Raw genomic sequence first — 27,896 nt, 5'->3', positions numbered from 1 at the left:
GAGTGAGTGTCTGTATGGGTGTGTGAGTGGGTGTGTACATGGTTGTGTGGGCATGTAAGTGGCTGTGCGGGATTGTGAATGTGGTGTGCAAGTGGTTTTGTGTATCTGTGAGTAAATGTGTGAGTGTGTGAATGGGTGTGTGAGTGGGTGTGTGAGTGGCTGTGTGGGTATGTGAGTGACTAGGTGGATCTATGAATAAGTGTGGTGGTCGTTTGTGGGTGTGTGAATGAGTGTATGAGTGGGTGTGTGAGTGGATGTGTGGCTGTGTAAGTGGGTGTGTGAGTATGACTAGATGTGTTAATGCGTGTGTGAGTGGCTGTGTGGGTGTGTGACTGAGTGAGGTAGTGCTTTTGTGGATATATGTGTGGGTATGTGACTGTATGAATAGTTGTGTGTGTGGGTCTGTGAGCAGGTGCTTTTTATCGGGCTCTGGATTCACAGATCCATTGCAGATTCACATAAGTGGGTGCACTGAGCACGCGCTGGATCTGTGGATCCTTGTGCACCCCCAAAAACATTTTTGGGCAATTCTTTGCCCATGAGAAGCCCCTCACAGCCTCCTCCACTAGTCCTATTTAGTCAGTATACCTGTCTTCTAACCCCTTATATCCTACCCACTATTTATCCCCCTCTGAACCAAGTGACGATAGACAAAATGGTGACTGCAACTTTCCTGACAGGTTGCAGCCAACCATGTTGGTGTACGGATCTGCGGATCGATGGATCCACAACGTTAGATATACACAAATCATTTTTCTTTAATAACTCCAAAACTACTGAACAGATTTATACCAAATTACATAAAGAGATATTTCTGGACCAAGACCTAGCTTTCTACCAAATGTGGTGTAATTCCACCCAGCGGTTCGGGCTGTAGTCGCGTCTAAAATCCCTATGGGAAATTGCATGGGAAAAAAACATTTTAGGTCCCTCCCTTTTAATCAGCCCCCGCTTGACGAATCACAGCAAAACTTTGCAGACAGCAGCTGAGGTGAGTGGCAAACTAGTTTTGAAAATGTCGTAAAGATTCATCAAATGGCCGCAAAGTTATTGGCTGAAAAAAACATGTTTATTGTATGGAAACTAGGTTCTAACTATAGCTACATACTGAAGACTAGCTGTAGGTAATATATATATTCCTTCCCCAGATGACATATGACCCTGTAGACACTTTTCAAGTTACTGCAGTTAGGAAATTAAAGAAGCTAAGAAGGGGTAGAAAGAAGAAAATGAGAAATCTCAGCAAAAGATGGCATTAGATTACATAGCTCCCTACCTAAAGACAAGAGCATTGTAATATGCCCCGCAGACAAGGGGGGCAATATTGTACAGTGGGACAGAGATTAATACCTCAAGCGGCTATGAGGTTATGAGACAATTGTTCCAGAGGGATTATTATGAACTTATTATGAGAGAGAAGTATAACAACATTCTTCTCCGCTAATGGTACAACCTAGAAGAATGGAGTAATAGTGGTCTCCTAGAGCAAAATGAGTTTGATTTTTTGAAGTATAACCATCTAATCCTCCCTGTTCTATATCTATTGCTTATGACACACATATCAAAGGAAACACTCTAGTAAGACTTATATCATCATGAAGTAGTGCTCTCGAGAATACTTTCTGTATTGACCACTTTCTTAGAGGTTTTCTGTCTACTCTTACATCATACATAAAAGACGCAAAAGACTTCCTTGGTAGGATGAAGGGCTTGGAATGGGCTGAAGACTATCTGTTGATGACGTTGATGTGTGTGTACGTTATACTTCCATTAAGCATTTTCTTGAATTTCGGCTTAAGGGCATTTTATGCAGGTAAGGCCAATACATTTGCTAGCCCCCACAGAGATGTGCTTGGATGCAGTTCTGTTTGACTAAAACATATTTCTACTGAATGAGTAATTGTACAAACAATTAAAAAAGAACTGCCATGGGTACTTGTTTCTCCTCATGTTTTGCAAATTTGTTCAAGGGCTAGTGGGTGGGGAAGGTGTCCATGGCGAGTGAGGCCACAGTAGATTTGAACAAGGCTGTACTTTGGCTAGGCTACATTGATTATTTATTTATTTATTATTTGACCGGGCTCCACAGAAACAGCATTGGAGTTTGCATGAAAGACAAACAAAAATCTGAATTTAGACTTCACATGTAACATCAGTCCGAACAGATTAACATTTCTAGACACATTGATTGAAATAGTAGATGGGAACCTACAAATCCACCTTTACTGGCAACTTACTGCAGGCAACAACCTACTACATGCCCTTAGTAGCAGCCCAGATATTTTGAAATGGACCACCTTTCTGGTGAGCTCCTGAGGGCTAGAGGAAACTGTAGTTTAGACAAAGCATTTCTTGAAGAACAGGAAACCATGATGTGTTGTTTTCAAAAGAGAGGCTATATGGAATGGGTACTCAACAAAGCTAATGAAAGGGTCAGCACCAGGAGTGAGGAGGCTATCCTGTTTGAACAACAACTAAATAAGATAGAGGAGGAAGATAATATGGTGTGTATGATAACCACATACATTGCAGACTCTGGTACAATCCTGACTATCATCCACAAACACTAGAGAATACTTAAGAGTGATCTGGTGATGGAGTATGTACTTGGGGACAACCCTAGTATCATATATAGAAGAGGCCACTTATTGAGGGATGAGGTCATACATGTTGACATCACTCTGTCACAGGACAGGAGCTGGGTAACCTCAAAGGTTTCTACCCATGCAAGAAAGGTAAAGCATGCAAAAACAGCAGTAGCAGAAGAAAATATTTGGTACTTTTAAGGAGGGACACCAAAAATATAAATCAGTTTTTGACACGTATTACAGATTATGTGATATACATCTTAGAATGCTTCTTTGGGAGGAGATATGTGGGAAGCATCATCCACCAGGCCAAGGAAAGAGTGCTAGAACATATGCGAGCTATTGACAATAATGATTTGTATTAATTACCCTGTAGCCGGACATTTCCTTGCAACACATAGTAACAGAAATTTGCTTTCCATTTTTTTGTTGAACAAATACCAAGAACATTGAGAGAGGGTAATAGGAACTTGACTCTTAGAATATGAGAATCCAGATACATCATTGACCTTGAGACTAAGGAGACTAAGAACCCACAGGGACTCAACACAGAGGTTGAGATCAAGGTACACTTAGAAGAGTAACCTTCTTTCTGGGAAATAACCTGCCCTATATGAGCATGGTATGCTATGCTGTGTTGATTGAACAGCTACACAACTTTAAAAAAGGATTCATGCTCATCAAGGACATAAATAAAGACCTAGAAGGGCACTGCCATCATAATAATATCCAAATAGCTGGAATACCGTAAATTACGGTAATGGGAAAGATATAAGTGTAAAGGGTATACTGATGTGGCACTTTGGCCACAGGGCATTCTCCCAGTTGTATTGAGTAAGAATGCCCGACTGACTCTGGCTTTCGTTGACAGTTAATAATGATGAGTGGATCAACTTGGAAAGGATTAAATGTAACACACAGATCTGTCCAAAAGTGATCCTAATGCTAGTAATAGTCATGATTTCTGAACTCATGAAAGTTCATTATCTTTAGATATATCATCTGTACAAAATTTTGTGTTATGGGTGCCAGAGTGGCTTTTCAGGTTGATATTGGTAGTACTGGTCACCATCAGTGGCTATGTAGAACAATTGCTATGTGTGAGAAATTATTTTCCACTGGTACCATAATATTGTAACATGACCCTGGGTAATGGAAATCCATCTCACCACAGTCTTGTTCACCCCTACCTCACTAGACTGCATCCAATCCACATATGCCACCAACAGTGTCAATGCACATGAGTGTGGTGCACTGAAGGTCAAGCCAGACTTAATGCGCTTAGTCAGAATTCCCAATTGAAAAGCACTTTGATGAATCGCAATGCCTCTTGAGATCTGCAGTTTCCACATGACTGGTAGCCATTTCAGCATGACAATATGGTAAAACCTAAGCTGCCACTTTCCTAGTTCCCCAGATTTTTTACTGGGAGCTCTGCATTAATGCTCCTAGAATCTAAGACCACAGATTTTAGGAAACCTTTCTCAAGATTGAATTTACCTGTTTTTATCTTCTGACCCGCTTGTCCTTCTGAAGACCTTCTGCTCGGAGAAATATACTTATAAAAAGAAAAAGGCACGTAAGAACAATTCAGCAGATCATCAGTGCAAAGCGCAGGTGCCTTGTTTCACTACTCAGCCTATCTGATTGACACCATCCAGAAATATGAAGGTACCCTGAGGGACTAAAAAAATATATTGTCAATCAAGAATAGAACAGTACTTGAATTCATTAAGTGCTTGTGAAAAAACTGTTGTGCAAAGGAAATGAGCCTAAGTATCCAAACATGTTTTTAAGTAGAAGCGACTACTTCTAAATAAAGAGGTATTCCCTACATGTGTGTTTGAAAGTAGGGAACATTTAATTGAAGACAAAGGTGTGAATCAGTGCCTTCCTAAAACACCACAAGTTGGTCTAAAGGTAGTAACCTGAGGATATATACTCAGTTAGCCCTTTGGGGGAGAACAGCTTACAGCTAGTACACCTAGAAGGTCTAGTGACATTGGTGAAATGGCAATGAGTGCATGTTCCATCTGATTATGGGGGTCATTCCAACCCTGGCGGTCGGTGATAAAGCGGCGGCCAACCCGCCAACAGGCAGGCGGTCCAAAAAATGGAATTCTGACCCTGGCGGGAACCGCCAAAACAGCCCGCCACATTAACACTCCGACCGCCACGGCGGGACCGACAAACAGCGCGGCGGTCACCGCCAACAGGCAGGCGGCAGACAATGTACCGCCCACCCTATCACAACTCACCAATCCGCTACCTTTTCCGGGGCGGGAGCCCCGCCGATAAAGACACGGCAGAAACAGACTACGAACGGGAAAACGCTCACCTCTACACACTCCACGAGGAAGGAGGACAGCATGGAGCCCGAATTACACATCCTACCGGCTATTGTCTACCTGCTCATCTACCAGGAGTATGAACGCCGGCGCAGACGACAACGGTGAGTACTGCACCTACGACACAGGGGAGGGGGGAGTAGGAAAGCTTACGGGCACACACATACGCGATACACCCACCCCCCCAACCCACCCCCCCAATACCTACACACCAATGCAGAGCAACAAGTCAGAGTGACACCGTCCAGAAGAATGCAAAGACATAATTCAAATGAAGTTTAAAATTTATGTATAAAATAGGTTCATTTAAGTCATGGTAAATATGCCATATGAAATATACAAAAGAAATAATTAACATAGTGCAAAGTATAAACATAGTCAATAAGTCCTGCACAGTCCGTTCAATATCCATAGTCCGTGGGCCAATGTGTACAAACACATGGGCAAAGCCCACACAGGAGACCGGAAACCATTGGAGAGAACACTGCTGGGGCATCAGATGAGAAAACAACAGGCACCTCTGGGGAAGGGAAAGGGGGGCACCTAAGCCACAGGAGTCCACGACGCCAGATCCACGAGGGGCCTCCATGCCCACTGTACCATCCTGGGGAGTGCAAAGCCACAGTCCATCAGATGGATAACCGACTCCACTGGTATTGGAGGAGGCATGGTGCCCAGAGTGCTTCGTGAACACCTGATCGACACAGAACCGGCACTGTCAATGGACCAGCGGTGCTTGAGACGGCGGTGCCCAGCAGAGCGGTGCTTGAGACGGCGGTGCCCAGCGGAGCGGTGCTTGAGACGGCGGTGCCCAGCGGAGCGGTGCTTGAGATGAAGGGCCCAGCGGAGCGGTGCTTGAGATGAAGGGCCCAGCGGAGCGGTTGCTGAGATGAAGGGCCCAGCGGAGCGGTGCTTGAGACGGCGGTGCCCAGCGGAGCGGTGCTTGAAACGGCGGTGCCCAGCGGAGCGGTGGTTGAGATGAAGGGCCCAGCGGAGCGGTGCTGGAGACGGCGGGGCCCTGTTCAGCGGTGCTCTTCACGGCGGGGCCCTGTTCAGCGGTGCCTGTCTTGGCGGGGCCCTGTTCAGCGGTGCTCCTCACGGCGGGGCCCTCTTCAGCGGTGCCTGTCTTGGCGGGGCCCTCTTCAGCGGTGCTCCTCACTGCGGGGCCCTCTTCAGCGGTGCCTGTCTTGGCGGGGCCCTCTTCAGCGGTGCTCCTCACGGCGGGGCCCTGTTCAGCGGTGCTCCTCACGGCGGGCCCTCTTCAGCGGTGCTCCTCACGGCGGGGCCCTCTTCAGCGGTGCCTGTCTTGGCGGGGCCCTGTTCAGCGGTGCTCCTCACGGCGGGGCCCTGTTCAGCGGTGCTCCTCACGGCGGGGCCCTGTTCAGCGGTGCCTGTCTTGGCGGGGCCCTCTTCAGCGGTACTCCTCACGGCGGGGCCCTGTTCAGCGGTGCCTGTCTGGGCGGGGCCCTCTTCAGCGGTGCTTGTCCTGTCTTTCAAGGGAGCCAGACCTGGTCAAGACTCCCCGCTTAGTCGCCCTCCGACCTTGCGGTAGCGGGGCCCTCCTGTGATGGAGTCTTGTGCCCGTGGGTGTCGTCCGTCACACCCGGTATGGGGCTGGTGGGGCCCTCCTGGTGCGCTCGGCTGCTGCATGTCTTCTCCGCCCTGCTGCCCTTGCCCTCCTTCGCTGCAGCTCTCGGGCCCTTGCCTCCCTTAGATGATGTGGCAGGTGACGTGGCAAGGCCACTCTCCGTGGTGGCAGCCGTCTCAGGCTTTTCGCGCCGGCCCTTAAGTTTTCTTGTCCTCTTCCCAGGGGGTGGGATGGCTGTCCCCTTGCTGCTGGCCGATGTTCCTTCCCTAGGAGCTGGTGGACTCCAGTAGCCCGGCACTATGGTGATACTAGATGCAGGGCTGGTGGTGGCTGAGGTGCTCTTTGGACTCTTACCAGATGGAGGGGGTGGGTCAGGTGATGCAAAGAGGTCAATTTTGGAGAGGAAAAGTTTTTTAGGAGCGATGGGACGGGTAGGTGCAGTGGGTATGGGAGTGGAGGAAGACGATGTGGTTGTAGGAGAGTCAAGTGTGCTGTCTTTGGGTGCAGGTGCTTGGGCTGGAGGCTGTCGTGAGGTGGATGGCTGTTGGGTGGGTGGCTGCCTGCGTTTGTGTGCTTTGGAAGAGGGGGTGACAGACACAGTGGGAGAGGACACAGGGGACGTGTAAGTGGCAGTGGGGGTGGTGACTGCACGTGTGCTGACTGTAATTGAGGGTGTGCTGGTGATGTAAGTACTGGCTGATGGTGGTGTGCATGCAGGTGTGAGTGGAGACGTCACAGGGAGGGAGGAGGGAGACGAGGAGGAGGGGGACACAGAGGTGGTAGTGACTGTTGACATGTCTGCATCTGGATGTTGTTTGTGTGAATGCTTGTGGGATCTGTGGTGCTTATGTCTGGATGAGCTGCCCTTGGGTGTTGAGGTGTGTGCAGGCTGGTCTGATGGTGTGGATGGGATAGGCTGAGGAACAGGAGACTGGGACTGGGTGGAGGGAGTTAGAAGAGGGAGGCTGGAGACAGGGACAATGGCTGCCGTCAGTGCTGAGGCCAGAGCGTTGAACGATCGCTGATGGGCACCCTGACCCGAATGAATGCCCTCCAGGTATGCATTGCTCAGATGCACCTCCCTTTCCACCCCCTGGATGGCATTCAAAAGGGTAGACTGCCCAACAATGAGCGTCCGGAGGAGGTCAATGACCTCCTCACTGAGGGCAGCAGGGGTAACTGGGGCAGGGCCTGGGGTGCCTGGGGCGAAGGAGATGCCCGCCTTGGTGTGCAAGCGGGCACGGGGTGAACACTGAGGGACTGCTTGGAGGGCGGAGCTGGTGCGCTGGGTGGCGGCTGTACCTGTAGTTGCGGTGGGCACGGATGTTGCCGCCACCACAAGGGAGCTCCCTTCCGAGGACGTGTCGGTGTCGCTGACGTCTCCACGGGTCCCCGTTGTGGAGCTCCCCTCGCCCTCCGTCTCACTGCTGAACTCGGAGTCCGTTGCATGGCCCTCCGGGGCCATGTGAGATGCAGCTCCCTCGTGCGCCGATGCCACTTCTCCTCCGCCTGATGATGCTAATGCACACATGCACAGGAAGAAAAAGAAAATGGGTGGGGGGGAAAAATGAAGACAGGTTGAGTGCATGCATTGGCAACACTGTTGGCGGAGAGGACAGACACAGAAGCCCCCTGAACTACGCTGCGCAATCGGGGTACACTACTCAGTTCTTGTGACTAGGCCTACAGTTCTATGGACGACAAATGCACACATGGGTGATGCAGGACCATGGATAGCTGTACTTGGCACCCTACAGAGGTGGGGGGCGGGGGCACAGGGCCATGGCTAACGGAGGGGACTAGCCTACAGAAAGCGCCCTGGCCTTGAGTTACCCACAGCCCTCCTCCCCCACCCAGACACCTCCACTGCGCGCAAAGATAACAGAATGTGCTGATACTCACCCCCTTGTGTCTGCTGTGATGTCCTCACGCGCCCATCCAAATCGGGGTAGGCCACTGCCAGGATCCGGGACATCAGGGGGGTCAATTGGCGGCTGGCACCCCTCCTACGTTGGGAGGCCATCCCCAGCAGAGACTCGGCGGTCTTTCTGGTCCCGCGGCGGATGTCCTCCCACCTTTTTCGGCAGTGGGTGCCCCGTCTGTGGTGGACCCCCAGGGCCCGGACGTCCTTGGCGATGGCACGCCAAATGTTGACCTTCTGATGGGCGCTGACCTATTTGACATGTACAGGGTGGGAAAGGAAATATCATCACTTTTCAGCATGGTAGATGTGAGTGGCCCCCCCTCCCCAGCCTTGCCATGTGGCACATGTTCCCATCTGTCGTGCGTTGCACTCCTCATTCGCTCCCCTCCGCACCATCTTACATACACCCCACTCAACACAGACATAGCCCATTCAGCGGGCACCCTGTGTACTAACCTGTTGGTCTGGAGGACCGTAGAGTAGCGCATACTGGGGGAGGACCCCATCAACAAGTTTCTCCAATTCTTCGGAAGTGAAGGCAGGGGCCCTTTCCCCAGTCGCAGCAGCCATTGTATCTCCCAGACCGAGGTCACAGCAGCACTTGCAGTATAGGTCCTCTCCTGTGGATGATCAGGTCTCGAGTGATTAATCAGATAGAAAATGGCGGTCACGCCCGCGGCGGTGCGTACCGCGGCGGTGCGTACCGCGGCGGTGCGTACCGCGACCGCCGGCGCACATCGTCATTGGCTCCTGAGACCCATAGGGTTCAATGTTAACCAATGCTGCTTTGCGTCGCGGTCTTCGACCGCCTACCGCCACGGTGTGCCACGCCAGCGCAGTGACCTCACATCCCACTGTCACACTTCACAGGTCAGGCAGCCGCCATTTCAAGGGCCCACATGGCATGATTTCTACTGCGTCACACAGGCCTAGGCCTTGCATTGCCACTCATACAAGCCGTTCCATGCATAGCGATTCGTGTACTGTGAAAGCTGTGTGAACGAACCTGTGGGTTGCTTGACTCTGTGCTCCATGTTGTCCTTCCTAGGCACCGTCCACTGGGACTTGCGAGGAGAAGGATGAATCCTCCCGTGTACCGACCGCTGGTGGACCTGTCGACAATGGAAGAACGACATATCATACTTACATACCGGCTTGACAGAGCAACTATACATGAACTATGTGCCCAGCTGGAGCCAGACCTGATGTCCCCCATCCGCCAACCCACAGGGATTCCCCCTCTGGTGCAGGTTCTGTCAGTACTCCATTTTTTGGCAAGTGGGTCGTTTCAGACAACAGTGGCCATATCATCTGGGATGTCTCAGCCTATGTTTTGAAAGGTTTTGACCAGAGTGTTGTCTGCCCTGATGAAATACATGCGGAGATACATTATTTTACCTGAGGTGGGCGAATTGGCTACAGTGAAGGGTGATTTTTATGCCATTGGACATATCCCTGACATCATTGGTGCCATTGATGGGACCCATGTGTCTTTGGTTCCCCCCAAAGACAGTGAGCAGGTGTACAGGAACAGAAAGAGTTTTCATTAGATGAAAGTCCAGGTGGTCTGTTTGGCTGACCAGTACATCTCCCATGTAAATGCCAAGTTCCCTAGGTCAGTGCATGACGCGTATGTCATGCGAAATAGCAGCATCCCTTATGTGATGGAACAGCTACAGAGACACCGTGTGTGGCTAATTGGTGACTCTGGTTACCCCAACCTGTTGTGACTACTGACCCCAGTGAGGAATCCCAGGACAAGGGCAGAGGAACGCTACAATGAGGCCCATGGGCGAACTAGGAGGATCATAGAAAGGACCTTCGGGGTCCTGAAGGCCAGGTTTAGGTGCCTGCATATGACAGGGGGATCCCTCATGTACTCACCAAAGAAGGTGTGCCAGATCATCGTGGCCTGCTGTATGCTTCACAATCTTGCATTGTGACGCCAGGTGCCTTTTCTGCAGGAGGATGGTCCAGATGGTGGTGTTGTTGCAGCTGTGGAGCCTGTGGAGAGTAAAGAAGAGGAAGACGACGGGGACGACACGGACAACAGGGATACAGTCATACAACAATACTTTCAGTAGCACACAGGTAAGAAACAGCCACCCCAATTTACATTTACTTGAGGCCTCATGCGTCTCCACTGTCTGTGTTTCCCCCCCAGTTCCTGTTAACTGATTTGTGACTTTCCCTTCCCTTTTCAGAGCTGTATGACCCACTGCCTGACTTCAGCTTTGTTTGCCCATGGACTAAAGCTTCTCGAAATTGGTATGTTGTCATCACAAAGTAACTGGACATTATTGAACCGTTATGTGTAATACATTTGTTAAGAATACAAGCAGACTCTGTTTATTTAAGTGGAATAAGTGATTTATTTAAAGTGCTAGATATAGGTAAATGATTGGGAATCGGGGATGGGTGGGGGTGGAGTAATGTCCATGGCAGAGTCCAGTTCTCAGTCACACAGGTGCATTGTCCATATGCCTGGGGAAGGATGGAGCAGGGGCAGTTCAAGGTTGGACAGGGTGAAAATGTGGGACAGTGGGATGACATCAGGGGGTATCTTAGGCTGGCGGGGGTCTTGCAGTCCTACTCTGTCTTCTTGTGAGATCTCAGGTTCCGCTTGCGGGGTGGTTCTTCTTCTGCAGGAGGTGGGGTTCTGGTGGCCTGTCGTTGTGTGGGGGCCTCCTGTCCACTGGCGCCGGCGGAGGTGGTAGGCTGTTCCTGGCCTGGGCTAGTGACAGGGGCCCTTTGGGGTGCCACATGGTCCCTCAATGTGGTGACGATCTGGGTAAGGGCCAGGACGATGGTCCCCATTGCGGAACCAATGTTCCTCAGTTCCTCCCTGAACCCCATGTACCGTTCCTACTGCAGTTCCTGGATCTCCTGGAACCGGGCCAGTACCGTCGCCATCGTCTCCTGGGAGCGGTGGTATGCTCCCATGATGGTGGAGAGGGCCTCTTGGAGAGTCGGTTCCCCGGGCCTGTCCCCCCCCTGTCGCACAGCAGCCCTCCCAGTTCCCCTGTGTCCCTGGGCCTCTGTCCCCTGGCCGGTGTGCCCACTACCACTGCCCCCAGGTCCCTGTTGTTGTTGGGGTGGTGGATCAACCTGGGTGCCCTGTAGTGGTGGACACACCGCTGATTGACATGCCCTGGAGACAGAGGCATGGGCCCGCTGGGTGGGAGCTGTGCTGGTGTTCCCAGAGGGGGTTGGGTCTGGTGTAGCCTGTGGCTGTCTGTGGGGAACCGACTGTCCAGAGGTCCCCGATGGGCCGGGCTGGTCATCTGGCTCCAGGGAGACAGAGCTGCTGTCATCGCTGGGGGCCTCTTCTGGGGGTGGGATGGACATCTCTGGACCCTCCGTGGCGGTGTGGTGGCGTTCGGGTCCTGCAGGGGTATAAAGGTATGGTTATTGCTTCTGTGTGTGGGATTTCGTGTGATGGGTGGGTGTCCGTGTACCCATGTGCAGGCATTACCTTGTGGGGGCTTTTGTGAGGGTGGCTTGTGGGGGTGATGTGTGTGTGCAGTGGGCATGCTTTGGTGATGGGTGTCCATGCTTTGGGGTCGCATGCAGGGCTTGGTGTTGGGATGGGTGGGTTGTGATGGTGAGGCTTTTGCTAGGGGTTGGTGTGATGGGGGAGGGGGTGAGGGTGGGGGTATGATTTGGCATTCAGGTGGGGTGGGGGTGGGAAGCAGTAGTGAAGATTTGCCTTACCAGAGTCCATTCCTCCGCCTACTCCAGCGAGGCCCTCAGTGTGCAGGATGTGCAAGACTTCCTCCTCCCACGCGGTAAATTCTGGGGGAGTAGGTGGGGGTCCGCCGTCAGTCTTCTGCACCGCTATGTTGTGCCTTGATACCATGGAACGCACCTTCCCCCGTAGGTCGTTCCATCTCTTCCTGATGTCGTCCCGATTGCATGGATGCTGTCCCACCGCGTTGACCCTGTCCACTATCCTTTGCCATAGCTCCATCTTCCTGGCAATTGTGGTGTGCTGCACCTGTGCCCCGAAGAGCTGGGGCTCTACACGAACTATTTCCTCCACCATGACCCTGAGTTCTGCGTCACTGAACCTGGGGTGTCTTTGGGGTGCCATGGGGTGGTGTGGTTGAGGTGTGGGGTGGCGTTTGTGGTGATGAGTGTGGTGCGTGTGGTGGTGTGTGGTGTTTGGTGCGTGGATTCTGTGTGGGTGATGGTGTTGTGTGCCTCTGTGTTGTGGGATTCTCTATTCTATGCTCTGTCTCTAGCCTTCGTCAATGATTTCGGGTGGTAGGGGCTTGTGGGTGATGTGGGTGTGTGTTTTATATTGTGTTGGGTGTGTGGGAGTGGTGTTAGTATGTGTATCAGGTGTGTGTATTTCGAAGTGACCAATGTTGCTGATTTTTCTATGTGTGTGTGTATTTTGACCGCGGCGGTGTGTACCGCCAATGGAATACTGCGTTTGAAAGACCGCCGCGTGGATTTGTGGGTCGGAATGGTATGGGCGTATTTCTGTTGGCGTGACGGTGGAGGTTTGGTCAGCGCCATTTTTTCGCTGACCTTTGGTGTGGCGGATTATTGAGGATGTCGGGTTTTCGGCGGTTTGGCTGTTGCGGGTCAGAATGACTGTGGCGGTTTATCGCGGCCGCGGCGGTGTTATGGCGGTCTTCTGACCGGCGGTAAGCGCCTTTTACCGCCGAGGTCAGAATGAGCCCCTATATATGTGTATTTCTTTAGAGCATACAGAAATAACCCAAGTATTAACATTTCAGAGCCCACGCTGGAAAGTGACACCTTTAGCTAGGTTACTAGGCTGTCCTGGATAGTGCACACTTGGGGGCTGGAAACTAGTGGAAGTCAAATATTAAAAACATTGAGGGGGTTATTACAACTTTGAAGGAGGTGTTAATCCGTCCCAAAAGTGACGGATATACCACCAGCCGTATTACGAGTTCCATAGGACATAATGGACTCGTAATACGGCTGGTGGTATATCCGTCACTTTACCGTCACTTTTGGGACGGATTAACACCTCCTCCAAAGTTGTAATAACCCCCTGAGTGTTTTCTTTTCATAGTGCCTCAACTGCACTTGTTCTCAGCCAGAAGGAAACACCCATAGAGCAGCCTCAAGAGGACCTTTTCCCAGGCACAACCACAGGCAGTAGTGCTCAGGGCTCTTCATTTCTTCTCCTCTTCCCAATGCTCCTTTCCCCTGCTCTCCTGGTACTGGCCATCATGTTCTTCTTGCAGGCTGGTTTATCGCACTGGCAGAGAGGACGACAAGGCAGCCCTGGAGGTGTGCAGAACATTATCACACATGCTCATGGCAATGCCACTTTAAGACAATGACACTTTGATACCAACAGTACATTGCAACCCTTTTGATGATTAAACACAAATATACACCTCTAGAGTCTAAGCTGCAGGTGCACAGCGCAACCCAACCACCACCCCTACACAACAACTCTGCAACAACCTCTCCAGCTTCTGCCATGAAAAAATCACCAAGATCTACAGCACTTTTTAATCTCAGGCACCCGTCATTGACCCTCCCAACCTGCTAACCTTATGAACCAAAGACTACCAATTAACACCATGGAACCCTCTATCCATCGGGGACACTGCAGTGATATTGTTGATAGTTCACTCAAGTGATGCCACAGACCACTGCCCCCACCATATCTACAACCTGGGGAGAACCACGATCAGAGCTGGACTCACTTGCAGCATTAACACCTCCCTCAAAAGAGCTACCTTCTGAGATAGCTAGACACACACGGAAATCACAGCACTCCTCACAAAACTCGCAGCTGACCATGAAGTACTCAGAACTTACAACCCATCTTGTGACTCCACTTCCAAGTTAAAGTCATTGAGAAGACCACCAAAGACAACACTCAGACCACCTAGAATGCCACAAACTCTTAGATGACTCACAATCAGGATTCTGAAACAACCACAGCACCGAAACAGCCATCATCACTGCAACAGACAACATACGCACCATGCTCGACCGTGGATGGACTGCCACCCTCATCCTCCTATAATTCTGATGACCAGATTAGTGGGCACACAGTGTGACTTTAACACTCTCTCTGAGCTAATTTTTAGAACATAATTTATATGTTGTACTCCTATCTTCTGCAAGAGATTGTACTAATGGTCAACTATGTGATGTAATAGCCATCTCTAAGAGCACAAGAAATGCTTGTCTGTTGCCCTATTTAGGACAGGCGTAAGGCAAGATCCTTTGTTTTGTTTTTAGAAAAAATCTTCAATATAAATACATACAGACATACACGGAGGGACTTTGCCCATTGGTCTTCAACTATTGTGAGTTCAACAGTCATTTAAATGTTGCTTCCGCCTACTTTAGTAAACGTCTACCATAGTAAACAGCATGGAACAGGCCACTTTCATCACATGCTCTCCTCACTGTGAGTGACAGCATTGTGCTTGTGCACGTGTGCACATTCACCTAATAACTATACCTCTTTAGTCTAGGGGTGGTAGCCCAATCAGGAATGTTTTTTTATTTATTTGTCTTTGTGGTGCCACTGACCTTCCTGCCAATATTTAATTAAAATATTTATTTGAATGTACTGTTTTAATAAACAGATCACTTACCCTGCATACCCAGTGAAACACACCACCCTCACATTTATTTCACCTAAACAAATATTCGCAAAGTTTTTGTGTTTCGTGTCTTTTGGGGCATATACTGCTAGTGTGGTACCTATTAATCAACAGGTTTTCGTTTTGATCCCAGCTGGGCCCTTTTCCTTCATACACAACCTCTACAGATATTGGTAATGCAATTTTCAAAGGAACAAATTTTATTGTGACATGAACTTTTTATTTAACACACTGAGGGTCTTACTTATGTGCACAGGCGTTTCAGTAAACATTACTACAAGCTGTCTATGTACACCTCTGTCTCTTGCTTTATTCCAAATGTTCATGTATGTCAAATAATGAGACTTTCAAATAACTACAACTATATATTAACAAAACACCCTTCTCTGCAGTGTGTGTGACCTAAGGCATTACAGTCAACATATCAACATCATACAATATTCGCAGCATGAAACCGCGCCCCATAATGCTTTGTAGTGCATCACTTTTACAAAGAATGTTTACTTATAACTCAGCCTGTGGGGGTCTTAGGACAATGGGACCACCTTCAAAAGATTCAGCGCAACATGCTCTTTCTGCCTACATCATCTCTGGGTCCCAAAATAATAATCCCTCCCACCATTCAGTTTTTTAAAGTGCTCTCATGGTTTAAATTTTTGTTTTACAGTTGGGCGTCGTTTGTGTTTTAAATTAAAGGCCTTGTCTGTAATTTCATTGCAGTAAGCCTGCTAGCCCTAAAAATGTGTAATGCGCTATGCCCTCTAGGGGCTAAATATATGGTTACACTGCATCACTTTCTAACCATTTTATTTTTGTTGTCTAGGGGCGAACTATATGGTTACATGACCATGTTTCTTAACCCCTTAGCTGCTGGGCCTTTTCCCCCCCCAGTGCTGAGCCCTTTTTTGGCTTTGTGGGGTAGTTCGCGCTTAGGGCTTCATAACTTTTTGTCCACATAAGCTAACCACGCCAAATTTGCGTCCTTTTTTTCCAACATCCTAGGGATTCTAATGGTACCCAAAGTTTGTGGTTTACCCTGGAGGAGACCAAGAAAATAGCCAAAATACAGTGAAAATCTATTTTTTTCCAAAAAAATGGGAAAAAAGGGCCGCCGAAGAAGGCTTGTGGTTTTTTCCCTGAAAATGCCATCAACAAAGGGTTTCTGGTGCTGAAATCACTATCTTCCCACCTTTCAGGAACGGGCAGGCTTGAATCAGAAAACCACATTTTCCAACACAAATTTGGCATTTTACTGGGACATACCCCATTTTTACTATTTTTGGTGCTTTCAACCTCCTTCCAGTTAGTGACAGGAATGGGTGTGAAACCAATGCTGGATCCCGGAAAGCTAAACATTTCTGAAAACTAAACAAAATTCTGAATTCAGCAAGGGGTCATTTGTGTAGATCCTACAAGGTTTTCCTACAGAAAATAACAGCTGAAATAAAAAAATATTGAAATTGAGCTGAAAACAACAGCCATTTTTCTTTATGTTTTACTCTGTAACTTTTTCCTGCGATGTCAGATTTCTGAAAGCAATATACCGTTTTGTCTGCTGGACTCTTCTGGTTGCGGGGATATAAAGGGCTTATAGGTTCATCAAGAACCCTAGGTACCCAGAGCCAATAAATGAGGTGCACCCTGCAGTTGGTTTTCATTCTATACTGGGTATACAGCAATTCATTTGCTGAAATATGAGGAGTGAAAAAGAGGTATCAAGAAAACCTTTGCATTTCCAAAATGGGATCAAGATAAGGTTTTGAGGAGCAGTGGTTATTTGCACATCTTTGAATTCCGAGGTGCCCATACTAGCATGTGAATTGCAGGGCATTTCTCAAATAGACGTCTTTTTTACACACTCTCTTATATTTGGAAGGAAAAAATGTAGAGAAAGATAAGGAGCAATAACACTTGTTTTGCTATTCTATGTTCCCCCAAGTCTCCCGATAAAAATGATACCTCACTTGTGTGGGTAGGCCTAGCGCCCGCGACAGGAAATGCCCCAAAACACAACGTGGACACATCCCATTTTTTCACAAAATACAGAGCTGTTTTTTTGCAAAGTGCCTACCTGTAGATTATGGCCTCTAGCTCAGCCGGCACATAGGGAAACCTACCAAACCTGTACATTTTTGAAAACTAGAGACCTAGGGGAATCCAAGATGGGGTGACTCGCGGGGCTCTGACCAGGTTCTGTTACCCAGAATCCTTTGCAAACCTCAAAAAGTGGCTAAAAAAACAAGTTTTCTTCTCATTTCGGTGACAGAAAGTTCTGGAATCTGAGAGGAGCCTCAAATTTCCTTCCACCCAGCGTCCCCCCAAGTCTCCCGATAAAAATGATACCTCACTTGTGTGGGTAGGCCTAGCGCCCGCGACAGGAAATGCCCCAAAACACAACGTGGACACATCACAGAAAACAGAGCTGTTTTTTGCAAAGTGCCTACCTGTAGATTTTGGCCTCTAGCTCAGCCGGCACCTAGGGAAACCTACCAAACCTGTACATTTTTGAAAACTAGAGACCTAGGGGAATCCAAGATGGGGTGACACGCGGGGCTCTGACCAGGTTCTGTTACCCAGAATCCTTTGCAAACCTCAAAAAGTGGCTAAAAAAACAAGTTTTCCTCACATTTCGGTGACAGAAAGTTCTGGAATCGGAGAGGAGCCTCAAATTTCCTTCCACCCAGCATCCCCCCAAGTCTCCCGATAAAAATGATACCTCACTTGTGTGGGTAGGCCTAGCGCCCGCGACAGGAAATGCCCCAAAACACAACGTGGACACATCACAGAAAACAGAGCTGTTTTTTGCAAAGTGCCTACCTGTAGATTTTGGCCTCTAGCTCAACCGGCACCTAGGGAAACCTACCAAACCTGTACATTTTTGAAAACTAGAGACCTAGGGGAATCCAAGATGGGGTGACTCGCGGGGCTCTGACCAGGTTCTGTTACCCAGAATCCTTTGCAAACCTCAAAAAGTGGCTAAAAAAACAAGTTTTCCTCTCATTTCGGTGACAGAAAGTTCTGGAATCTGAGAGGAGCCTCAAATTTCCTTCCACCCAGCATCCCCCCAAGTCTCCCGATAAAAATGATACCTCACTTGTGTGGGTAGGCCTAGCGCCCGCGACAGGAAATGCCCCAAAACACAACGTGGACACATCACAGAAAACAGAGCTGTTTTTTGCAAAGTGCCTACCTGTAGATTTTGGCCTCTAGCTCAGCCGGCACCTAGGGAAACCTACCAAACCTGTACATTTTTTAAAACTAGAGACCTAGGGGAATCCAAGATGGGGTGACTCGCGGGGCTCTGACCAGGTTCTGTTACCCAGAATCCTTTGCAAACCTCAAAAAGTGGCTAAAAAAACAAGTTTTCCTCACATTTCGGTGACAGAAAGTTCTGGAATCGGAGAGGAGACTCAAATTTCCTTCCACCCAGCGTCCCCCCAAGTCTCCCGATAAAAATGATACCTCACTTGTGTGGGTAGGCCTAGCGCCCGCGACAGGAAATGCCCCAAAACACAACGTGGACACATCACAGAAAACAGAGCTGTTTTTTGCAAAGTGCCTACCTGTAGATTTTGGCCTCTAGCTCAGCCGGCACCTAGGGAAACTTACCAAACCTGTACATTTTTGAAAACTAGAGACCTAGGGGAATCCAAGATGGGGTGACTTGTGGGGCTCGGACCAGGTTCTGTTACCCAGAATCCTTTGCAAACCTCAAAAAGTGGCTAAAAAAACACGTTTTCCTCACATTTCGGTGACAGAAAGTTCTGGAATCTGAGAGGAGCCACAAATTTCCTTCCACCCAGCGTTCCCCCAAGCCTCCCGATAAAAATGATACCTCACTTGTGTGGTTAGGCCTGGTGCCTGCGACAGGAATAGATCACACAACGGTCAATGTTGGTCCTTACGTGAGGCAGCTGTTGACCCTGGGGTGATCCATTCCTGACACAGACACTAGGTGTAGGCACTCAAGTGGGGTAGTGTTTTTATCAGGACAGGTGAGGAGTCACTGGGTGGTAGGAATATTGTGGATCTCAGCATATTCCTGTAGTTTGTGTGACAGAAATGCGAGAAAAATTGAGTTTTTTTTCAACATTTCAGCTTTGCAGGGTATTCTGGGTAAGAAAACTTTGGGGAAGCCACACAAGTCACACCTCTGTGGACTCCCCCGAATGTCTAGTTTCCAGAAATGTTTGGGTTTAGTGTGTTTCTCTATATGGCCGCCGAATCCAGGACCAAAAACACAGGTGCCTGCCTTACAAAACCAGTTTGTTTTGCCATGGATAATTTTGATGTCTCCACAATATGATTTGGGTGGTGGAATTTGGGGCTGAACTAAATTGGGGAGCTCCCAAGAGAGTACTCTCTCTCTGCTTGCCGCCGCATTCACCTGCTCTCTGGGTTGGCCTAACCCACTATTACCCAGTTGCACAAACAGCTTGCGAAGGGACAGCAGGACTGTCCTCATCACCTCCCTCATAATGTACTGGAAGAGGAGTTATCGAATGGGACTCCTCTGACTGAAAAATCACTCCCAGAGTCTGCGCCATTGTCCTATCCCTCAGATGCTGTCTCAGTATCTGATGTCTCAGTCTCTGATCCTATGTCAGAGCGGTCCTCTATAACCCGAGTGTAGGCAGCAGTCATCCATCAAGATGCCATCTCTGCTATTGGCTAAACTGTTGCTCTAAAACATTAGCCTACGTAGACAGTCACAAAATCGATGGTGTGTGAGATACGTGCAACAGTAGAGGCCACCTTACCTGCGCTTCTTCCCTCAATCAGCACGTACTTTCAAGACACTCAAAAAACACCTTGTCACATACCATTCGTCACAGTCTTTAGCACCTCCTGCGCCCAGTCCAACAATCATTATTGGTGCTCCCACTCCCTCCTCCTCGGATTCCCTCATTACCACCCAGCAAAAGTGCCCTTCATCTCTCCATAGACTTTGCTAATGTACTCAGCTATTTACATAAAATACAGATTTGCTCTTTGCAGTAGGCATATAAACCTTCTGCGCTTCTTTATGGCACTAAAACTGCCACTAGACAAGTCGGACCCTTTTCCCCCCAGGGAAACCACACACATATTGACAAAAGTGATATATATATGACAGCCAATCACCTGAAACTCAACTCAAGCAAAACCGAAATAATCCTCTTTGGCCCACACAAAAACACCTGGGACCCCTCATGGTGGCCCACCACGCTAGGCCCTGCACCCACCCCTGCCAACCACGCACGCAACCTCAGCATCATCCTAGACTCCTCCCTCTCGATGACCCAACAAATCAACGCTCTCACCTCCTCATGCTTCAACACACTCCGTATACTGAAAAACATTCAAATGGATCCCCACAAAGACCAGAAAAACTGTCACTCACGCACACATCAGCAGCAGGCTTGATTACGGAAACGCCCTCTACGCCGGCACCACTCTAAAACTCAAGCGCAAACTACACGTATCTAGAACTCAGCAGCACGACTCATCCTAGACCTCCGCCGACACGAACACATCTCTCCACACCTCAAATCCCTCCACTGGCTCCCCATTGACAAAAGGATCACCTTCAAGATCCTCATCCTCGCACACAAATCACTCCACAACACAGGCCCTGCCTACCTCAACGAGAGTCACCTTCCACACCCCCACACGAAACGTCCGCTCAGCTGACCTCTCTCTCGCCTCTGTCCCCCGCATCAAACACACCACCACCGGGGGCAGATCCTTCTCCTACCTTGCACCCAAAACCTGGAACGCCCTCACAACCCACCTTCGCAAGACCCAAAACCTACTTCTTTTCAGGAAGGGCCTCAAAACCTGGCTTTTCGAACAGTGAACCTCCCAGCCCCTTTCCCTCCCCCCGCCCCCCCCCCAAGCGCCTTGAGACCCTCACAGGTGAGTAGCACACTTTATAAATCTCTTTGGTATATATAGATCTACCTCTATATATATATATATATCTATGTACATAGATATATCTATAGATATATCCATGTACATAGATATATCTATCTACATAGATATATAAATATAGATCTATATATAGATCTATTTTTTTTAGTTGTTGTATGGTTTCCTTGGGGGCCAAAATGGCCCCCAGGGAAACCCTACAACATCTAAAAAAAAAATTGCCCCCACAGGGGGTCACCCTGCCCACGGGCGACCCCCTGTCATTTTTTTTTTTTTAATTTATTTATTTATTTTTTTAAAACAATCCCCTGGGGGGCACCTACCTTTTTTTTTTTTATTAATTATGCCCCCGGGGGGGGCGGCCCGTTTTCCGAGGGGGCCGCCCCCCCAAAGTGAAATCCCTGGTGTCTAGTGGTGTTTCCTGGCCCCCGATCGCAGCTGTGCTGCGATCGGGGGCCAGGAAACACTTTGAGAAGGCCTCGTAAGAAAGGGGAGAGTCTCCCCTTTCTTACGAGGCCTTCTCAAACTGTTTCTGGCCCCCGATCGCAGCACAGCTGTGCTGCGATCGGGGGCCAGAAAACACTTTCAGGAAGGCCTCGTAAGAAAGGGGAGACACTCCCCTTTCTTACGAGGCCTTCCCGAACGTGAGAAAGGCCGTTTTCCCCATCAAAGCAGGAAGCGGCCGCAAGGCTGCTTCCTGCTTTGATGGGGAAAACACCTTTGCAACGTCAGCGCGCCGCGAGGCGCGCTGACGTCACAAAGGGGCGGGTGGGGGGGCGGGGGGAGACACGGAAGCTTCCGTGTCTCCCGGGGGGGGTTTAAAAAAAATAATAAATCCTCGGGTGCGACGCACCCGAGGATTTATTGATACCCTTCCTGGTGTCGGCCACTGGTCGTGACCCGCACCAGGGAGGGTGTGTGGGCGTCGGCCAGTGGCCGACGCCCGCACCTAAGCGGTTAAAAATGCTATTTTCATTGTGGTGTCCTTTAGGGGCTATTCTGAGCATTAGGGTCTAATGCCAAAAGTTCACTTCTGATAAAGGTTTTTATTTGGTTTACATAATAATTGTATATGTTTTATTAATCTCTTCTTATTGCAGTTATGACCATGATTCAGTCCAACTTACATCCTTATTACACTATGACTGTTTGAATGCTCATAATATGTTTGTGCAACCCTTCTAGTTTATTTCTCTTGTTACTCCTCCGTGGCTGTCTTATGCCTTTTTCTGGGCAATTGTGTTAGCCAGCCAACCAGCAACTCTGATGGTGGGGTGGTGAAAGTGGTATTATATTGGAATTAGCATGCAGATTTAAATCAGAAAGCTAAATAGCAACATTTTCATTTTTGGCTGCAGGTAGAGGAGGAAAGTAAATGAAGGTGCTTTACTTATATAGAGGGCTACAGGAGTTATGTGGCAGAAAAAGACAAAATGATGAGGCAAGGTTGACCAATTTATGTGCAAGAAAAGTCCATTTATGAATTTACAATGCCAATAGCTCTAACTCAAGCAAATGCAAGACCTATTGCATTGCAAATGCTTGTTTCAATAAGCTGAGGTCATGTTTGCTACATGTCTCAGGACTAGTAAACATTCTGCATCAGATGTTTACCAAGTGGGAAAAATACAGAGCTCTGAAAGACCGGAGAAGAGAAAGATGGCAAAAACCATCTCAAATGGAGAAAGCAAGAACCAGCAAGTGTGAGATAAAGAAGCAGGGAGTGTCTATAGCAGATTAAATAGGCTTGAGATAGATTTAAGGCTACCAGCCTTGGTATTGGGAACAGGATGTTTATTGGCACCAGCTGCGGGCTTCTGAGCAGCGCTTCAGTCACTGACACTCTTTCTTTTACAAATTACTGCAGGTCATTGGAAATAGGGAAACTTGCAGACCCATTTTTTCTTCTAATATGTTGCCTCATAAGCAAAATACCCTTATTTCTGGTTTATGCTCTAATTCTAAGCAAATGCTTCTTCAAGCTCGTTCACTAAAATCCATATCAACTACAGGAACCCAAAGAACCATTGCTACCATATGTGTTGTAAAGTCTACACACTGGCCTTGGCATGCTCAAGCTCGGTCAGATGACTTCCATTACTTATGTTGTCTCTTATACCACTCCTAAATAACCCTAATATACCTTTGACTCTAGAGAAAGGATCTAAGATAATCCTTCAGGGTAGTAAGACATGGTGGTGAGTGATCTCATTTCGGAAGGTAAATATAAATTGTTGCAAGCTTCAATCCATAAGAGATGTGACTCACCATCAGTGATGGGAATGTGCTTCTGACGGCCTAATACATTCAAGGCAAGTTATCCATCTTCCTCTAGCCCACAGCATGAGTGTGAGGTATCTAATAAACTAATCATGAAGACAGAGCCAAAACTATAGGCTTGCTTCCAATACACAGTAGCCATACTGTGCTGTTTCTGGAGGACCCAGAGACAAGGATGTTTTGGGAGTTGGAGCTGGGGACTGCCTGGACTACTGGTATTTTGGGGTTTCATTGTAGATACATCTGGAAAACGTCTATAAATAGTAGACACAAACACATACATCGTTTACATATATTGTTTGACTTAAATATCATGTCTTAAATATTGTTTACAAAAATATTGTACCATTGTGGGTAGATTGTTTTAATAGTAATTCAATTTGGTGGTATTTCTGTAAAGAATATTTAGCATGCAATATTTATGTAAGATGATATCATGTCCATAATGTTCCTGTTCCACACCCTGCAGTGATGTGGTGGATGATTTTCTATACCTGGCTTCATCACGCCAAACAATAGATTTTTTGATTGCAGCTATTTCACACCTGGAAGGCGATTGCAGAAATGGACATTCCTTGCTTTTGGATTGTTGCCTTACTGAGGTTTGTAGCAAATATTGCAAACATCAGCAGGAGGTGTGTCACAATAGCTTTGCTTGTGACAAAGAGTAAGGTAGCTAAGTGGTGGTGGCGCACTTCCCAAATAAAGTTATGGACTGAGTAGGAGATTGTATGGGTGCAAGGAATAAGCACATGTCTATGCTGTTAACATCAACAAAGCCATCACAATCAGCACTCTTGCATATTTGGCAGACAAGCTCACCATTTCTGATGGTTATTGGCACATTCACAGTCAAGATACCATTAGACTGACTACTACAAAAGGTTAGAAAGAAAAAACAATGGATGATGCCTTTTCCACCTTTGCATCCAAATCTAGAACAATATCCCTGTATCCATCAGGACTGTCCTACAGTGCTCTCACCTCTTCAAAGAACACTACATCACAATTGATACATCGGCCACAACCCAGTTACCTCTCCTATAACTTGCTGAGTTTATGCTTGTCTTTGATCCTGTACAGAGCACCTCTGCCTTTTGGCTAAGTTCTTGCAATAGAGATACCAGATGCCAACAGAAATTCGGTCCAAAAAGTTTTGTGTGGGCACAATATTGTGTCTAAAATATCAAGGACCAAAATATTGAGAAGGTAAGTGGAAATAGTCAAGAATAGATTTACTATTCCTAACTCCACATCTACGTATCTTGAAGATATATATATGGTCGAGGCACATATTTGCGGAGTTAGGTGTGGCGAAACTTGTCTTACTCATAAAAACTTACCTTCACAATACTTTTGTCCTCAAAATTCTTGACACAATATTTAGCCCACTCAATATCCTTTCCACAATATTTTGTCAAAAATCCGAAATATCATATAAAGACATACATACATATAGCCTTGCAGGTATATATAATATATTTGAGAGCCCTTGCACCGCTATTAATTGCCTCAGAAAAATGCTGGTTACATACTGCTAGTCTCTCGATATTGCCAGGTATCCTACATGTAACACATTGTAAATGTCTCTATACTGAAAAAACCTGACACAGGGGATATAGTGACAGGCACTCACCAGTATTCAGTCTCTCACAGTTGATATGCCATCCTCTCAACACTGCCGTCTTCTCATTTTAAGGTCACAGAGCACATAAACGAGAAGCAACACACAAGTGACAATGCTACTGCCTTACACACCACTTCTGTGCGTCCCATGCGTGACAGCCAGATGTCATCTCATCCACTAAAAGCACCAGTGACAAACCATCTGAAGTTGGAGACGGCTTGCCTCTACTGCTAAGGTTGGGTACAACAGATCGAGGAAAATGCAACCAGTGGACATCCAACCTGAAAACACCTGCCACAGTTCTTCAGCAGCAAAAACACAAGGTGAGTCACAAAAACTCTTTAACGGTTGGGCCCACGTGTAACTCTCGGCCTCATGCCATACACACCTCCAAATGACACATCCTTGGGGCACTTGCCACAATGTGCTACACACAATACCATGGAAGGAGATCTACCCTTAAAATGAAAATACTGGTCACACCTCACACTACAAGAACAATTTGCACAAAAACATGATTGTCTTTTTTGCAAACACCGCTGCACTAAATAGCAAGTTACGCAATAATGGGGCTCACTCAACATCCCAGGGGAATCCTGATTCGGATACCAATGGAAGTTGCTACCTGAATCGGGATGACAACAAGTAACAAGTAGGCACGAATGTCACCAAGTACATACAATTTGAAGGAATTTCTGAGAGGAAAATGTCCACATTCTGAGATTTACACTTCTGAATGGAGAAAATATGTAATATAACTGCTTTATTCCACATATAGGTCCTCATCTGAGTCACTATTAATCTCCTCGGGGAGATACCAGGCTGGATTTAAGCATACTTGCTGGTATTTCCGCTTGAAATAAGTGGGATTGTAAAAAATTTTACCACGGAATCGGGAATAACATACATATCTGGTATTACCATGTTAAGACACTTTAATTAAAATAACACTGGGATGTTACATAATCTGGCTCTATAACTGCCTCTGGCAGTCTGGGGCCTGAGAATGTCTTGCTTTTGCTCGATAACTGCCAGTCTGTCATGCTTAAAGTGTGCGTTATTACATTTACTAAATAAGAAAAAAGAATAAATACATAAAAATACATTTGAGCTGCAACAACGGTAGCTGGCTAGATAGGGACTGACCTTCGGTGCATGTTCGGCTGTGATCAATGAGTTTAGCATAGAGCCCTTCTGTCAGCCTCACCAAGAAAAATGATGCCTGTGATTTGGTTAAGTACACTTATCTGAATATCAATCACGAAGTATAGTGAATATTATACCTTATGAAGGCTCTCTATAGTACAGAGGCATTGGTGTCTGCGTGGCACACCTCATCCGGCTCACTACAGGCGACAGCTGCACAATACACGTCACAGCTTTATTTACTCTTGCCTTGTACTTTTTCCAAGTTAAAACCTTGGTTTATTGAAGATGCAAGGAACTAGATTTGTTGACAAAGTAGGTAAGGCGACATTCGTACCAGTATTTGAACAATACTAAAGAGGCAATGCATGCAGTTAGGTGGTCTCCTCTAGAAAAGCTTGGTGGGAGATGTCACATTAGAGAAATGTTTTCTTAAAACAAGCCCATTTTATGTCACTCTTCTGATCTTTCATTTTTAGTCTGTGTTCTCACTTTCCTTCAGTGTTATCTAATTCATTGTCACTCTGAGCTCCTGCAATGGCACTCCGAAGATGATTTCTGACCTTGTCCCTCTCTTTCATTGTCACACTTCTGTGCCTCACTTCTCACATTTTCATTATCGGTCAACTCTTGCTTGTGTTAAGTGGGCGAATTTCCCCCATGTTACGCCTCAGTTTTCATCCAGGAGTCTTCCTAGTGGAACAGCAAGGATGCCATGGCCCATAATGTATGCAATGGAAATGCCCCCCATCCTTAGTTTAGTAGTAAAACTTAGCTATAATTTGGGCCCAGATGTCCGTTCGCACCTCTGTGCCCAGTACAACTTTACCTGATGCACCACTGATAGCTAGGTTCCCGACTCTCCCCTTTCATCTCTTCCCACATCACTGCATTGATATCATTTCCTCTGTTGTCAATATAATCTCTTACCTATACCCCTCTTCTAGCCTCCGTTATGCATCTGATCTGCTTTTTTTTCTTACTCCTGTTTTTTTATCATGTTATCTACTATATCACTGTGTTTCTACTATTTAATTAAATCCCTATGAACACCTGTGATCGCTTTCAATGTGCCTCCTCTGCTATTCCTTTGTTCTTCATGTGATCGTTTTCCTGAGACACCCCTGCATTTTGTCCCTGTGACACCTCTCACATGCCTTTGTCGCTTCACTCTACCTGGCTCTTCCTAGACCTACCTTTCAACTCTTTTTTTTTCTCCATCCCTCCTCTGACCTTTTTTCTTTAGTAATCTTCTGATATATTTCTGTGGTTTGACTTTAACCCCTTTATATTTCTCCAGTTTTATCTTCTTTCCCAACTTTTGTTTCTCTTTTTATCCTATGTCACGCCACTTATCGTTTCCATCTACTTAACGTACATTTCTTATTGAGGTTAATTTTTTCCTGTTTCATAACTCATTGTCAAATTGTTGTAGAGCTGACTTGATCAATAACGTGCGTTGTCATAATTTCAGTAGGTATTGAGTACTGCAGGAGAAGAATGATTTTAAGAGAAAGAGGGAAGAATGATTAAATATTAATTAAATTATATAAATAAGAAATGCTCATTCCAAATGCAGTATCCTATGTTCATAACATTCTCTTAGCTAGGACTGTGTGTTAGCAGAAGAAAGAAAGTGCGAGTGACCCCTTCTGTGATAGAGTTCTAAAAGCATGAATTACTGGAGATCAAATACAATTCTTTCAGCATGTGCTGTATCACCACAAGATACTGAATGGAAACGCTTTGCAGTGTAGTATATTGACTCATGAACAGAGGTGTAGCTTCAGGGGAGTTTTTGGGGTGTTACTAGGGTCGCAACTAGACCTGAACTTCTGGGGTGGGACTAACACTCCCAGCCAGCACTG

Source organism: Pleurodeles waltl, chromosome 11, assembly GCF_031143425.1.
Source record: "Pleurodeles waltl isolate 20211129_DDA chromosome 11, aPleWal1.hap1.20221129, whole genome shotgun sequence".
In the NCBI taxonomy this organism is placed as follows: Eukaryota; Metazoa; Chordata; class Amphibia; order Caudata; family Salamandridae; genus Pleurodeles; species Pleurodeles waltl.
This window is presented reverse-complemented; position numbering follows the sequence as displayed.